At 36.1% G+C, this 15,784-nt stretch overlaps 1 long non-coding RNA gene and 1 pseudogene across 5 annotated transcripts in view; one reads left to right on the forward strand and one right to left on the reverse strand.

Annotated features, from left to right (window-relative positions):
- The window catches only part of LOC118001543, a 189,095-nt gene that overhangs the window by 111,696 nt on the left and 61,615 nt on the right, over window positions 1–15,784 (reverse strand). The gene's annotated exons all lie outside the window — the stretch shown is intronic.
- Window positions 1,025–2,093, forward strand: LOC118001541 (annotated as a pseudogene).

Raw genomic sequence — 15,784 nt, forward strand, 5'->3', positions numbered from 1 at the left:
CAAATGAAAATACATGAACAGAAAATACTTTCTTAGTTTTAAACTTCTTCAACAGATAACTGATGAACTAAAGCAAAATAATAACAATGAATTTTCAAGTTTATAGGACAGTTGACCCTTGAACAACACAGGTTTGAAGTGTGCAGGTCCACTTCTATAGAGATTTTTTTTGATAAATACAGTAGAGTCCTGTAAATGTATTTTCTCTTCCTTATGATTTTCTTAATAACTTTTTCTTTTCTCTAACTTATTTTATTGTAAAAATACAATATATAACACACTCAGCATACAATCTATGTGTTAATTGATTGTTTACATTATCAATAAGGCTTCTGGTTAACAGTAGGCTTCAGTAGTTACGTTTGGGGGGAGTAAAAATTATACATGAATTTTGGACTATGCAGAGGGTCAGTGCCCCTAATCCTTGCACTGTTAAAGGGTCAGCTATATATGAAAATTGAAATGTATGAGAACAATAACATAGAGGTAGGTAAATGGAAGCATTCTGTTATGAGCTTTATACTATATGGGCATTGAAGCTAGACAGTAATAATTTTAAAATGTATGTTATAAACTCTGGAGTAACCACTAAGATAGTAAAACAAAGAGGTATAGCTAACAAGCCAGTAGTGGAGGTAAAATGGAATTTAAATAAAAATGGAATTAACCTAAAAGAAGTCAGTCAAAAAAAAAAAAAAGAACAAAAAGCAGATGGGAAAATGGAAAATAAATAGTGATATGTTGAATTTAAATCCAGTAATATTGCTAATTACATTAAATATCATGATCTAGACAAACTTAAAAGGCAGTGATTGTGGGTAAGATAAAAAAGCAAGACTCAATTATATGCCATCTACAAGGCACAAAAATATTAAGACATAGATAATATTAAAGTTAATGGATGGGAAAAGATACACTATAAAAACACTAATCAAACCAAAACTGGACTTTCCGTGCTACCCAGAGAGAGGTCCATACAACATTGTTCTTCATCCCTGTCATAACTCAAAGAGAAACTTCCACAATGTCCAGAGCCCTTGATGTCCTAGAAATGAGGGAGGAGGATGTCCTCAAATTCTTTGCAGCAGGAACCTACTTATATGGTTCCAACCTTGACTGCCAAATGGAACAGTACCTCTACAAAAGGCAAAGTGATGGTATCTACATCATAAATCTGAAGAGAACCCGGGAGAACCTTCCGCTGACAGTTCGTGCCAGTATTGCCACTGAAAACCCAGCTGATGTCAGTGTCATATCCTCCAGGAATACTGGCCAGCGAGGTGTGCTGAAGTTTGCGGCTCCTGGAGCCACTCCTATTGCTTGTTGCTTCACTCCTGGAACCTTCACTAACCCAGATCCAGGCAGCCTTCTGGGAGCCAAGACTTCTGGTGATTACTGGTCCCAGGGTGGACCACCAGCCTCTCACAGAGGCATCTTATGTTAAACTGCCTACCGTTGCTCTGGGTGACACAGACTCTCCTGTGCGCTATGTGGACATCGTTATCCCTTGCAACAACAAGGGAGCTCATTCAGTAGGTCTGATGTGGTGGATGCTGGCCCAGGAAGTTCTGTGCATGTGTGGCCCCATTTCCCATGAACACCCATGGGAGGTCATGGCTGATCTCTACTTCTACAGAGATCCTGAAGAGATTACAAAGTAAGAGCAGGCCAATGCTGAAAGGCTATGACCAAGGAGGAGTTTCAAGATGAATGGACAGCTCCAGCTCCTGAGTTCACTGCTACTCCACCTGAAGTCGCAGACTGGTCTGAAGGCATGCAGGTACCCTCGGTGCCTATTCAGCAGTTCCCTACTGAAGACTGGAGCACTCAGCCTGCCACTAAAGACTGGCCTGCAGCTCCCACTGCTCAGGCCACTGAATGCTTAGGAACAACCACGGAGTGGTCTTAAGTTGCTCTTTCACAAAGGCAAACAAAATGGAAAGAAGGTTTACAGAAAATAAACAGTTTCAAAAAAGAAAGAAAGAAAGAAATCTAGCTAGCTAGCTAGAGCGGCCATATTAATATACTAAAAAGTAGATTTTAGAGCAAGGAATAGTACCAGGGATGAAGAAGGTAATTTCACAATGAGGGGTAAATCTATCTAGAGGACTTAACAATACTAAATGTATATGCACTTAATAAGACAGCTTCAAGATACTAAATACTGAAACAATATAATATATATGAAACAAAACTGATATAACTGAGGGGAGAAATTTAAAAAATCCACAATTATAGTTGGAGAGTTCAACAGCTCTCTTTCAATAGTTGAGAGAACAAATATACAGAAAACAATAAAAATATAAAAGATGTGAATAACTCCCAAAATTTTGACCTAATTAACATTTATAAAACACTCTACCTAACAAGAGTAGAATACATATTCTTTTCAAGTGCACATGGAATATTTACCAAGAAAGGACATATTCTGAATCAGAAAATAAGTCTCATAACTTTAAATCAATTAAAATCATGAAAAGTTTGTTCTTTGACCACAATGATATTATATTTGAAAGCAAAAATAGATAGCTCTATGGAAAATCTACAAATATTTGGAAGTCAATCAGTATACTTCAAACAAACCACGGGTCAAAGAAGAACTCATGAATGAAATAGGAAAATATCTTGAGGTTAAATAAGAACAAAAACCACAACATATCAAAAGTTGTGGGATGCAACTAACAGTGCTTAAAAGTTATCTAAAGCATTAGCTACTTATATTAGAAAAGAACAAAGATTGCAAACAGATGATCTAAGTGTCTACATTAAGAAACTAGAAAAACAAGAGTAAATAAAGCACCAAGTAAACAAATGAAAAGAAAAAAAAAAGGACCAGAGCAAATATCAGTGATACAAAAAAACAGTAAAACAATAGAGAAAATCAATAAAAACAAAACATGATTCTTTGAAATTATTAATAAAATTGATAAAACTCTTGCCTAGGTGTTGGTAAACTATGGCCAATGGACCAAGTCTAGTCTGTAACCTGATTTTGTATAGTCTGCAAGCTACAAATACTTTTTACATTTTTAAAAGATATTCAAGAAGAGGTGGAGGGTGGCAATGAGAAGGAAGAACACTAAAATAGTTATTATCTGACATCTTAGAGAAAAACGTTTTCCAGTCTCTGATCTAGCCAGACAGACATATTACTACAGATCCTACTGACATTAAATAGATAATTGGGAATATTATGAACATCTTCTTCCAATAAATTCACAATTTAGAATTAGTATTATTTCTTCCTTAAATGTTAAGTAGAATTAATTCTTGAAGCTGGACATAAAGTTCTCTTCATGGGGAGATCTTCTTTTAGCTATAAATTCAATGTCTTTAATAGATATTCTGATTTTAAATTTATTTGAAAATTTTTGAAAGACATGAACTATTAAAGCTCACTCAAAAAAATGGGAAAAAAGAAATAAATCATCTGAACATCTATCATGATCATACTGTGAGCTGAAATCAAAAGTTGGACGTTCTTAATGGGCAGGGTCGTGGGACCAAGCCCTAAGTTGGGCTCCGCACTCAGTGGGGAGTCTGCTTGAGATTTGCTTTCTCCCTCTCCTTCTGCCCCTTCCCTGACTCAAATAAATAAATAAATAAATAAATAAAATATTTTTAAAATATTTTTTTAAATGTATCTCAAATCAGTAAGTAAGTACTAACTAATACTATAAAACTCCCGGGAGAAAATCATTGTCATCTTGAGTTAGTAAAAAATGTCTTAAGTATAACACCAAAAGCATGAGCCATAGGAGAATTTAAAAGCCTAAGTTCTAAATTGAGACTTCTAAATTTAAGAAATCAGACACAAAGATTATTTACTGTATGATTCCATTTATATAACATCCTAGAAAAGGCAAAATTATAGCGACAAAAGCAGATCAGTGGTTTGCAGGAGCTGGGGTGGGGGAAGAGTAATGAATGCAAAAAGGAATATTTTTGAGGTGATAATGTTCTATAACCTGATTGTAATGGTGAATACACAATTGTACACATTTGTCAAAAATTGGAGGTACAGGGACACCTATGTGGCTCAGTCATTTAAATGTCTGACTCTTGGTTTTGGCTCAGGTCATGATCTCAGGGTCTTGAGATTGAGTCCCGCCTTGGGCTCTGCGCTGAGCATGGAGTCTAATTGAGATTCTCTCTCTCCCTTTCCCTCTGCCCCTCCCCACCCCACGCTCACCTGCTCTCTCTCTCTCTCTCTCATAAATAAATAAATCCTAAAAAGGGGTGGGTACAGACTTCCAGTTACGGAATGAATAAGTCATGGGGATTTCATAGCATAAGAAATATAGTCAATGGTATTATAGTATCATTCTATGATACTATGATTACATTACCCACATATGATTACTTGTGGTGAGCATAGCATAATGTACAGAGTTGTTGAATCACTATGTTGTATACATGAAACTTATGTAATCATTGTGTGTCAACTATACATCAGTTAAAGAAATGTAAAAAAAAAGTATTGAAGTGTATATGTAAAATAGATTAGTTTTCTTGCATCTAAAATTCAAACAACAAATCTTTTTTTTTCAAAAAAAGACAATTCTAAATAAGATACTTTAATAAAATAAGAATATGGAAAAGTACATTAGTATTTCTTGGACACCTCCAAAATTTTGTAAAACTTGGAAACTATAGTCTGACCTAAGGTTCTATCTTTTGAGTTCCAAATAAAGCCACTTGTTCTGTTTGCTTTGTTAGAATGAAATATGGAGTTAACATACTATGGGAGAACAGAAAACAGTTAATAAGCCATTCACATAATAAATGTCTACTTCATAGAAAAGAAAATAAGCTCAGACCATAAAAAAGAAGGAAATCCTGCCATTTGCAACAAATGGATGGATCTTGAGGACATTATGCTAAGTGAGATAAGTCAGACAAAGACAAAACCATATGATCTCACTTATGTGTGGAATCTAAAGAAACCAAACTCATAGAAACAGATCAGATTAGCGGTTGCCAGAGGTGAGAGGTAGGATTGGGGAAGGTTATGAAAGAATCAGTTACAGAATAAATAAGGCCTGCAGATGCAATGTACAAGCATGGTGACTCAAGTTAACAACACTGTATCATATTTTTGGAAGTTGCTAAGGGAGCAGATCTTAAAATCTTAAAAGTTCTCATCACAGAAAAACAATGTTGTAACCATGTGAAGTGACGGATGGTAATTAAACTTACTGTGGTGATCATTTTGCAATATATAGAAATATCAAATAATTATGTTGTACATCTAGAACTTATACAATTTTATATATGTCGAATATATCTCAATAAAACTCAAAGGAAAAAAAAGTCTCAGAGAGATTAAGCAACTTTCATGGGAAAGTCAAACTGTAGGTAGCAGAGGTGATAATCTGACCCAGCCTAAGTTTTCTAGAACAGAGCTGGTACTCTTCCCTCTTCATTATGCTGCCTTCACATGACCAAGTCATCTAAAAAGAAGATGAGGCAATAATAACTTTCAAAACTGAATTTTAATGTAGGGCATAGGTGGGGGAAAATAAATATTTTAAGTGCAGAAGCAACATAAGGACATGAAAATCATACAAAATTGGAATAAGACCTCTCGTCAGTAATTTACCCACAAACAGCCTTTGGAGAGGTAAACCTCTCGGGGAGTCAGTTCCTTTCCTGAAAAATTGAAGTAATAATGTATTTCTTGCAAGATTATTACGATGTTGGGAGGTATACTATGTATAGCTTAGTGTATCACCTTAACAAGTAGTTAAGTCTACTGTATATTTTTGCACACTTAGTGAAGTGGAGGTGTTCTCTGTTAAAATAGACTTAGGGAATGTGGGTTAAATAGGTTTCTTCACATCAAGATTTCTTTGTGAGCCAGAGAGCACAAGCAAGAGAGTGAGCAAGAGAGCACAAGCAGAGGAGCAACAGAGGGAGAGGGAGAAGCAGGCTGAGCAAGGAGCCTGATGCGGGGCTCCATCCCAGGACCCTCGGATCATGACCTGAGCTGAAGGCAGACGCTTAACCGACTGAGACACTGAGGCATCCCGACACATGAGGATTTCTTAGAGCCTTCAGTATAGAATATTCATTTTTAATCTCCAGGAAGGGAAATTTGCATAAATTATTTCTCCTATTTTTTTTTTACCATGAAATCATTTTCCCATGCTACACAAATTGTAACTCTGCCTTTTAAAAAGGCACATGCCTTTCCCAATTTCTTTGTCCGATGTTTTCTAGCCTGTTCCTCTTGAGTGTTCAAACAATTAAAGGTTATAGTTAAAGGCATGAGCTTTATAGTCCAATCCAGGAGTTCAAATTTCTGCCACATCACTTCCTAACCATGTGACCTGGGCTCAGTCTAACTCTGTTTCCGCATCTGTAAAATGAAGATAATAGCCTCATGTAAAGTGTTATTGTAGAGATTAAATGAGTTCGCAAATGTTGAGCATTTGGCACAATGCCTAGCACATCATAAGCACTCAATAATTGTTAGTTATCACCCAGCTTTGGTGTTTTGAATTAGGAAGAAGGGTGCAGTTGAAAGTAGCCACAAAGAGAAATTGAACTGATTAGTGCTGCTCGAATAAGCAACAACTCTTCCCCTGAATACGTAGGTACCTGCCTGCTGATCACACCCCACTTGTTGCATGCTCAGGGTATGCCTGGGCAGGAGACCCAGCACATTCACAACTACCTTAGGCATGAAGAAAAAATTTCATGCCTGTGGGGGTACCCAGTTACCTCCTAGCCAGGATGTGACCTCCATGGTCTCCATGATGACATGATATTATTGGATAGACTTTGCTTTCTAGCTAACTGGAAGGAGTTCAGAGGAGGGCAACCAAGTTAATAAAAGGTTTGGAAATGAAACCCTATGAGAACAGATGAAAAACCTGGGCATGTTCAGTCCGGAGAACAGGCAAAGCAGCAGCCTAGGTGCACCATGTCATGGAGAAGACAGATTCATTATTCTCGGTTATGAATGAGGTTACCGCAGATGACGGGGTTTAGATTTGCCCAGAAACATTTTGGAAAAAATGAATACACTTCACAATGAAGTGTAAGACAATATAGGAGATTCCTAGGATGACTATTAAATTATTTTCAAGAGGAATGTTTAGGACCACCATAATTGCCCAATTGGTCTCTTGGAATAAATTAAAGATAAACCAAACACACAAGAATGGAATTAAATTAATACACCATACTGCTTTCTTTTTCATCCTTTTCATAATCTCTGTTATCACGACCATTCCTTAAAGCAGTTGTGATCCCACGATCCTGAGATCATGACCTGAGCTGAAACCAAGAGTCGGAAGCTCAACCGATTGAGCCACCCAGGTGCCCCCAAACCAATTGTTTTAAAAAGAGTGGTATGAAGTGATGTCTCTTTCTATATTGTCCTGTAAAACCAAACTGTCACTCTCTTGTGGGTAGGAGCCATGTCCCACTTCTGCTTCTTCGTAGCCATTTCAAACAATGGGCCTTTAATTATGTGAATAAAAGCAAATAAAATGAAGATAGGATTATGACTTTGGCTTTACTAGTTTTAGATCTAGGTTAAACCTCTCATTTTTGTGGCCTGTAGTCTTTTGGGTTTTTTTAAGATTTTATTTAGAGAGAGAGAGAGCCCAAACAGAGCAAGTGGGGGGAGGGGCAGCGGGAGAGGGAGAAAGGATCTAAAGCAGTATGTGCGGAACGCAGAGCCTAACTTGGGACCCAACACCACAACCTGAGACCATGACCTGAGCTGAAATCAAGAGTCAAATGCCCAACCGACTGAGCCACCCAGGCACCCCCCGTGGCCTATAATCTTAAAGATTCAGATTCTATGCAACCAAATCAGAGTTTTGAAAAGTTAAAAAAAAAAAAAAAAAGCATTATGTATATAGAGCCAAGAAATAGTACAGTGTTACTGAACCTCAGCATTGGGAAGGCTGGAAAAAGGGAAAAGCTGTCCAGACTAGCTTAATCATTAGATCATAGATTTTGGGATTAACCAAATCTGGGTTCAAATACCAGCTCAGCTACTTAGTAGCTGTATGTCCTTTTGCAATGACCTTCTAAATTTCAGTTCCTTCATCAGTAAATACAAGGCCTATCAACACTGTAGAAAAGATTAAATGACATTACGTGTGTAGAGCCCTTGGCTTGGTCCTTCCCACCAGGAAGCCTCAGCAAATATTAGTCATTATTTCAATACTTTGATACATATCTTTTTACTCCTACTACAATTGTGTGCCTGGGGGCTGGGGTTGGCTTGGGCTTGATTTTAACATTACTGAATAGTATTAGAGGTTCTAGGCTAAAATTCTTGTACATGATATCATAATTTCTGAAAAGAAAGCTAATTTAGTTTATATCTTGTTATTTTACACCAAGATATACTTACTACTGTCACTGAAAATTATGTCTAATAATTTTTAACATCTTATATTTGAGCAATTTTATTGCAATATAATTCAATACACTTTTCTTCATTATCTTTCTTGGGCCAAGCACTGCAATAGGAACTGGAAATAAATCTCTAAGTTGCTGGGAGCCCAGAAGTAACAATAAGCTGCAAACAACAGAAAAAAATTGTCAAAAAATTAGAAGAAAAGTTACTCTATAACTCAGTTATGCAGAGATTAATAAGATGAAAGAAAAAAGATATGAAAAGTAGTCCAGAAAAAGTTTTATATAATATGTTATAATATACACCAAATACATAGGTTGAATTCCAGAAGAAAATATAGCAAATAGACAAAAAGCTAACATAAAAATCTATAGAACTTTGACCTAAACCACAGGTAGATTTAGAATTTAGATTTTTAGATTTTAAAAGTTTATAAAGTATATGGCAAAATTAATGAAATGACTTAACTGGGTCAACATTTTGAGTTTCAAAGGAAAAGAAAAATCCCACAAGCCTCATGTAGATAAATAAACAAAACCAGTTTCTTAGGAAAGGAAAACGTTCCAGTTATCATTGTCTTCATCCCTATGACAGTAAATCCCCAAATTCTGGGCTCATTCCTACTGTTTCTAAGGTATGAAATCAATAGCAAGATTATTCTTGGGGATATAAGGATAAAGAAAGGCAAGAAATCATTTATCCTTTTTGATATTTTTAATTGAAAATACAAACCAGCTGGCCTAGAGATTAATAAAAAAAACGAAGTCAAAAAATATTTAGTAAACTTAATGTAAATGTCAAGAGTAAGAGCATAAATAAATGATTATTAGAGTATAATAAAAATAAGGGAAGTAAGTCAACTGAGTAGGGAGAAAGAGGAAATCAAAGAATGCTAAATTTTTATTTTATACAGGGACATTCATAGTGTTACATAAACAGTTTTTAAAAGATATCAAATACTGTGGCACCTGGGTGGCTCAGTCAGTTAAGCATCTGCCTTTGGCTCAGGTCATGATCTCAGGGTCTTGGGATGGAGCCTCACTGTGTCATTGGGCTCCCTGCTGGGCGGGGAGTCTGCTTCTTTCTCTCTTTGCTCCTCCCCCGTGCTTGTGCATGCACTCTTTCTCTCTCGCCTCTCAAATAAATAAATAAAATCTTAAAAATAAATAAATAAAATATATAAAATATTAATACATGATGAGCTGGCATTCAAACCAAAGGAAAAATGGATTACTCAACTTCTGGTTAAGACTACCAGCTAACCAGGGCACCTGGGTGGCTCAGTCGTTAAGCGTCTGCCTTCGTTCGGCTCAGGTCGTGATCCCAGGGTCCTGGGATCGAGCCCCGCATCGGGCTCCCTGCTTGGCGGGAAGCCTGCTTCTCCCTCTCCCGCTCCCCCTGCTTGTGTTCCCTCTCTCACTGTGTCTCTGTCAAATAAATAAATAAAATCTTAAAAAAAAGACTACCAGCTAACCAAAGAGAGAAAATATAAAGTTAAATTACTATAACATACAGACACCAAAATGAGTCCCAGATGGCCTAAAGATTGAAATGCAAAAATTAAAATTATAATTATACTGGTATAAACTATAAGTGGCTATATGGTCTTAGGAGAGAAAAACTTTTCAAATGACATCAAAGACAAAAATATAAATGAAAAGGCTGATAAGTATGACTATAAATTTTTTTCTGTACTTAAAACAAACTCCATGTAAAAAACTGAAAGACAATAAACCAGGGGAAATTATTTGCAGAGTAAATGCCAGAGGTTAGTAGACTTAATATATAGAAATCTTATAAATCAGTAAGAAAATAACAGATATCACAATTAAAACACACACACACACACACACACAAAGGGTATACTTGAGCAATTGACAAAAAGAAGAAATACAAATGCTTAGTCAATTTAGAAAAAAATTTCCAATCTGATAATATTTAAAAGCAAGGTAAATAAAAGTATGTTGACATGTTCAAAGTGAAAACAATAAATGAGGAAATTTTAATGGTGTTTATTTAAAAAACTCAGGACACAAAATAGACACTCAGGTGCTGTTTATGTGCTGAATATTTTCCCTCAACACCTTTTATTTCTCAAAGTCTTTTCTGAAAATAAGAGTCAACTTGACACTGTGGAGGACATTAAGATCAGAATATTGCTTCATTATTTCATTCTACTATTAATAGTTGCTTCTGTTCTTTGCTTGGTTTTCCCTAACATGCAAAACCTATAATCACTTTAGATACTTTAAAATATGATTCACTGTAACTCCATTGAAATTAAAACTATACACCCTTAAAAGTCAATATAATCAGAAAACTAGTTTGTAGGTGCAAATTAGTACCCTGACTTGACCAGTTTAGGGCAAACCAAATTGTGCTATATATTTGTGTCTTTTCCTTTTAAAAGTTTTCATTTGGTAAAGACAACTCAAAATGTTTTGCATATATTTTAGGTCCCTTTTCAGGAAGAAGATAAAAAAAAATGCCCATTCCAGAGTCCACCCTGCCCCTGCAAGCCCCCATGCCATGGTTGCAAAATTTGAAGAAATTTACCATCTCTAGTTTGGATTAATCTCCAGCCAGATTAATTAATTCCTCCCTTGAAGGATCCCAGGAACACCAGCCTAGTCTTGGCTCCTGGCCAATTGGAGGATAGTGGGAAGGCAGGGTCAGAATCAAGATTAACTTAGTGAAACAGACATACTCTGATGTAAGCTCAGAAAAGTAGGCTCAGGTGTCCCTCTGATCACTTGAAAGTGACTAGGCTTCTCTAAGAATCCTATAAACCCAAGGCATCTGAATCAAGTGTATGCAAGACCCACTAATTTGTAGATTTAATACTCAAAGAATTGGATGAGATCACATTGCCTTTAGAAAGTGAAAGGAAGAGCTGAAGATCGCTGAATACATGAGCTTTAGAATCTGCTGGGATGAAGGAGGAAAAAGAACAGGCTCAGTGGACAGTAGATAAAAGTTCATTATAACAAACCTGTGAATCTGACAAATAATTTCATGAGAGGATAATTTTATGAGAATGGATATATTGCTGGAAATAATGTTCAGTCTTATGGACCTGGAGAGAAAAGGAAACCACTGTCAGGAATAAATTACAAATTAGGAAAACAAAGAGTTGAAGGGTAAGAGAGATTTCACCCTTAGACAGCTCTCCCATTTTATTTTTCCTAATGCCAGCCCCAGATCTTTCCTTTTTTGGGGGGTTGAGGGGTGCACTGTTTTGTTTTGGTGGATTGTTTGGGATTTATTATTGCTGTTGTTATTGTTGTTATTATTATTATCATTCTTTCCTTGTGAGGATGGTTAGAGGTTAGAATGCTTGATGTGGGAAAAGGGAAAGAAAGTTGAAAAGTACTTACTACTTAATGGCAGGACATAAGGTCTATTAAGCTGTATGTTGCAATAAGTTTTTCAGGCTTTCTCCTCAGTGCCAACTGTCAACAATTAGTTAACTTTATTATACAGACTGGCAGGCGCATGGAGGGAGACTAATAAAAATATTTGTAGAGTTTATTATGGAGAAAATGCTTCAGTTACTTTCCAAAAAGCACTGCTATCATAGACCAATGTCTGTCAGGTCATATAAACAGATTTACTATAAAGAATGTTTTCTTTTAAAGGGATCTATTGTCATGGAACTTTATCTGAAAAACCATAGATTTATCAGTGAAGAATATGAGAATGTGAAGCTTGTGACTTGTTATCCGAAGAAATCATTTAAAAGATGTTTTTAAATGTATCTAAATAACAAGGTTAGCCTCAACAGAATAAAGGAAAATGTACAACTCAACAATTTATAAGCATTTTTGTTTTTAATTACTTGAAACTATCTAAAGCTTAGAAGACACAATTTTAAGACGTTGGCCAATTTTATTAAATGTTTATTCAGGCTTATAAAACATCTTTTACATAACACACACACACACACACACATACACAGAGTCTAATGGCTGCTCTTGGAAATGGAAGAATGTAAAAAATAATTCCTATGAGTCATTTACCAAATAATAGGGTCAATGATCAATTTTCTGATTTCTTTTCAGTTGGCTCTACTTTTTGTTTTTGTTTTGTTTTGTTTTTTCCAATAGTGCTGCTTCCCGCCTAGGAATCCAATGCAGCCATTTCAATGATGGAAAAAGACTAACAGTGACAAATCAGTCAATCCCAGAAGAATTTTCTCATTGTCCTCAGAGGTTTATTCCTTTTCTTTAAGATAAAAAGCCCAATGTAGTGGACCACATCTATCCATTGGCCTTACGCAGATGGTTATAATGCTTTTGACACCATAATTATTATTAATTTAACATGTTTTGATCTTTGAGGTACTAAGGCAATAAGGCAATGGCAACTGAACATAAAGCACTGCTGCTTTTATTAAAGGAATCAAAGATAACAGTGTACTTTAATAGATACACTATTCCATCCATAGAAAGAAAGAATTTCTATTTTCGGAGGGATTTTTGAGGCACTTTTCTTGTGGGTTAGCCACTAGAGGGCATCATGATGCTATACACTTAAAAAATACTTCGAATATTGATCACTTGAATTGATTACTCTCAAAACACTGTTCTTCATGCTCACAACTCTCATTTAAATGGATAAAAGTGAAGTGGTAAAAAAATAAACTCCTCTATCTTCCATTAAAACTTAAGAACATCTGACACAACTGGAGAGAGACTAAAACTCTGTATTACAAATCCACTGGATTACAACTGAAAGAATTCATCTCAGAGAAGAGTGGATATGGCCAACAGAAAATGGAACAGTTCAACATGATTCTTGAAAGTAAGTAAAAGTCTTAAAAATTCATTCCCTGTTCCACCATGTTTTCATCATAAGCATTATAAGCCAAGAACCAACATTCAAATAATTTCTACTTCAAAGACAGTCATGCTCAATGTTCAACATGTATTTCTCAAACAAGGTGATTGCTATTTCTTCATATAAGACTTCTGGATATCAGACAATGGTTCATCTTTAACCTTCCAGTTTGAGAGAAATGGTTGGAAGTTTTTAAAACTTGGGCTCGAATTCAGTTAATATCTGGCTTCCTTGATTTCTTTCACATAAGTTTCATGAAAACATTTGGCTAAAGATGGTCAAGCTACATTGCCCTTTGTGATGCATGAATAGCCTTAACTTTAACATGGACTATAACAAATTATTTTACCTAATATGTAATTATTTCTCAAGAAACATGTACTACACAGTGAATATCATCCTCAATGGGGAAAACTGACAACTTTTCCCCTGAGGTCAGCAACATGAACAGAATGTACACTCTCACCACTGTTGTTCAACATAGTAGTGGAAGTCCTAGCCTAAGCAATCAGACAACAAAAAAGAAATAAAAGGCATCCAAATCGACAAAGAAGAAGCCAAACTTTCACTCTTCGCAGATGACATGATACTCTTGTAGAAAGCTCAAAAGACTCCACCCAAAAACTGCTAGAACTGATACAGGAATTCAGCAACATTGCAGGATATAAAATCAATGCACAGAGTCAGTTGCATTTCTATACACTAACAATGAGGCAGAAGAAAGAGAAATCAAGGAATCAATCCCATTTACAATTGCATCAAAAACTATAAGATACCTAGGAATAAACCTAATCAAACTATAAGATACCTAGGAATAAACCTAATCAAAAGGATCTGTACTCTGAAAACTATAGAACACTCATGAAAGAAATTGATGAAGACACAAAGAAATGGAAAAACATTCCATGCTCATGGATTGAAAGAACAAATATTATTATAATGTCTATGCTCCCAAAGCAATCTACACATTCAGTGCAATCCCTATCAAAATAGTCGGAAGAAACAATTCTAAAATTTCTATGGAACCAGAAAACACCCGAACAGCCAAGGGAATGTTGAAAAAGAGGCATCACAATTCCAGCCTTCAAACTCTATTACAAAGCTGTAATCATCAAGACAGTACGGTACTGGCACAAAAACAGACACATAGATCAATGGAACAGAATAGAGAGCCCAGCAATGGACCCTCAACTCTGTGGTCAACTAATCTTTGACAAAGCAGGAAAGAATGTCCAATGGAAAAAAGACAGTCTCTTCAACAAATGGTGTTGGGAAAATTGAACAGTCACATGCAGAAGAATGAAATGGGACCACTTGCCTACACCATACACAAAAATAAACTCAAAATGGATGAAAGACCTAAATGTGAGACAGAAATCCAATAAAATCATAGAAGAGAACACAGGCAGCAATCTCTTTGACCTTGGCTGCAGCAACTTCTTGCTAGATATGTCTTCAAGGGAAGGGTAACAAAAGCAAAAGTGAACTATTGGGACTTCATCAAGATAAAAAGCTTTTGCACAGCAAAGGAAACAGTCAACAAAACTAAAGGCAACCTACGGAATGGGAGAAGACATTTGCAAATGACATATCAGATAAAGGGCTAGTATCTAAAGTTTATAAAGAGCTTATCAAATTCAACACCTAAAAAACAAAAAAATCCAGTCAAGAAATGGGCAGAAGACATGAACAGATATTTCTCCAAAGAAGACATCCAAATGGCCAACAGACACATGAAAAAATGCTCAACATTGCTGGGCATCAGGGAAATCCAAATCAAAACCTCAATGAGATACCACCTCACACCAGTCAGAATGGCTAAAATTAACAAGTCAGGAAACGACAGATGTTGGCAAGGATGTGGAGAAAGAGGAACCCTCTTACACTGTTGGTGGGAATGCAAACTGGTGCAGCCACTCTGGAAAACAGTATGGAGGTTCCTCAAAAAAGTTAAAAATAGAGCTACCCTACAACCTAGCAATTGCACTACTAAGTATCCAAAGGATACAAAAACAGTGATTTGAAGGGGCACCTGCACCCCAATGTTTATAGCAGCAATGTCCACAATAGCCAAAATATGGAAAAAGCCCAGATGTCCATGGACAGATGAATGGATAAAGAAGATGTAGTTTATATATACAATGGAATATTACTCAGCCATCAAACAGAATGAAATCTTGCCATTCGCAATAAGGTGGATGGAACTAGAGGGTATTATGCTAAGTGAAATAAGTCAATTAGAGAAAGGCAAATACCATATGATTTCACTCATATGTGGAATTTAAGAAACAGATGAACATAGGGGAAGGGAAGGAAAAATAAAACAAGATGAAAATTGAGAGGAAGGCAAACCATAAAAGATGCTGAACTCTAGGAAACAAACAGGGCTGCTGGAGGGGAAGCTGCGGGGGGGAGGGATAATTGGATGATGGGCATTAAGGAGGGTACTTGATGGAATGAGCACTGGGTGTTATATGCAACTGATGAATCATTAAATTCTACCCCTGAAACTAAAAAAGAAAGAAAGAAAGAAAGAAAGAAAGAAAGAAAGAAAGAAAGAAA

This window comes from Mirounga leonina, unplaced genomic scaffold, assembly GCF_011800145.1.
Source record: "Mirounga leonina isolate KUSES-001 unplaced genomic scaffold, KU_Mleo_1.0 Mir_53, whole genome shotgun sequence".
In the NCBI taxonomy this organism is placed as follows: domain Eukaryota; kingdom Metazoa; phylum Chordata; class Mammalia; order Carnivora; family Phocidae; genus Mirounga; species Mirounga leonina.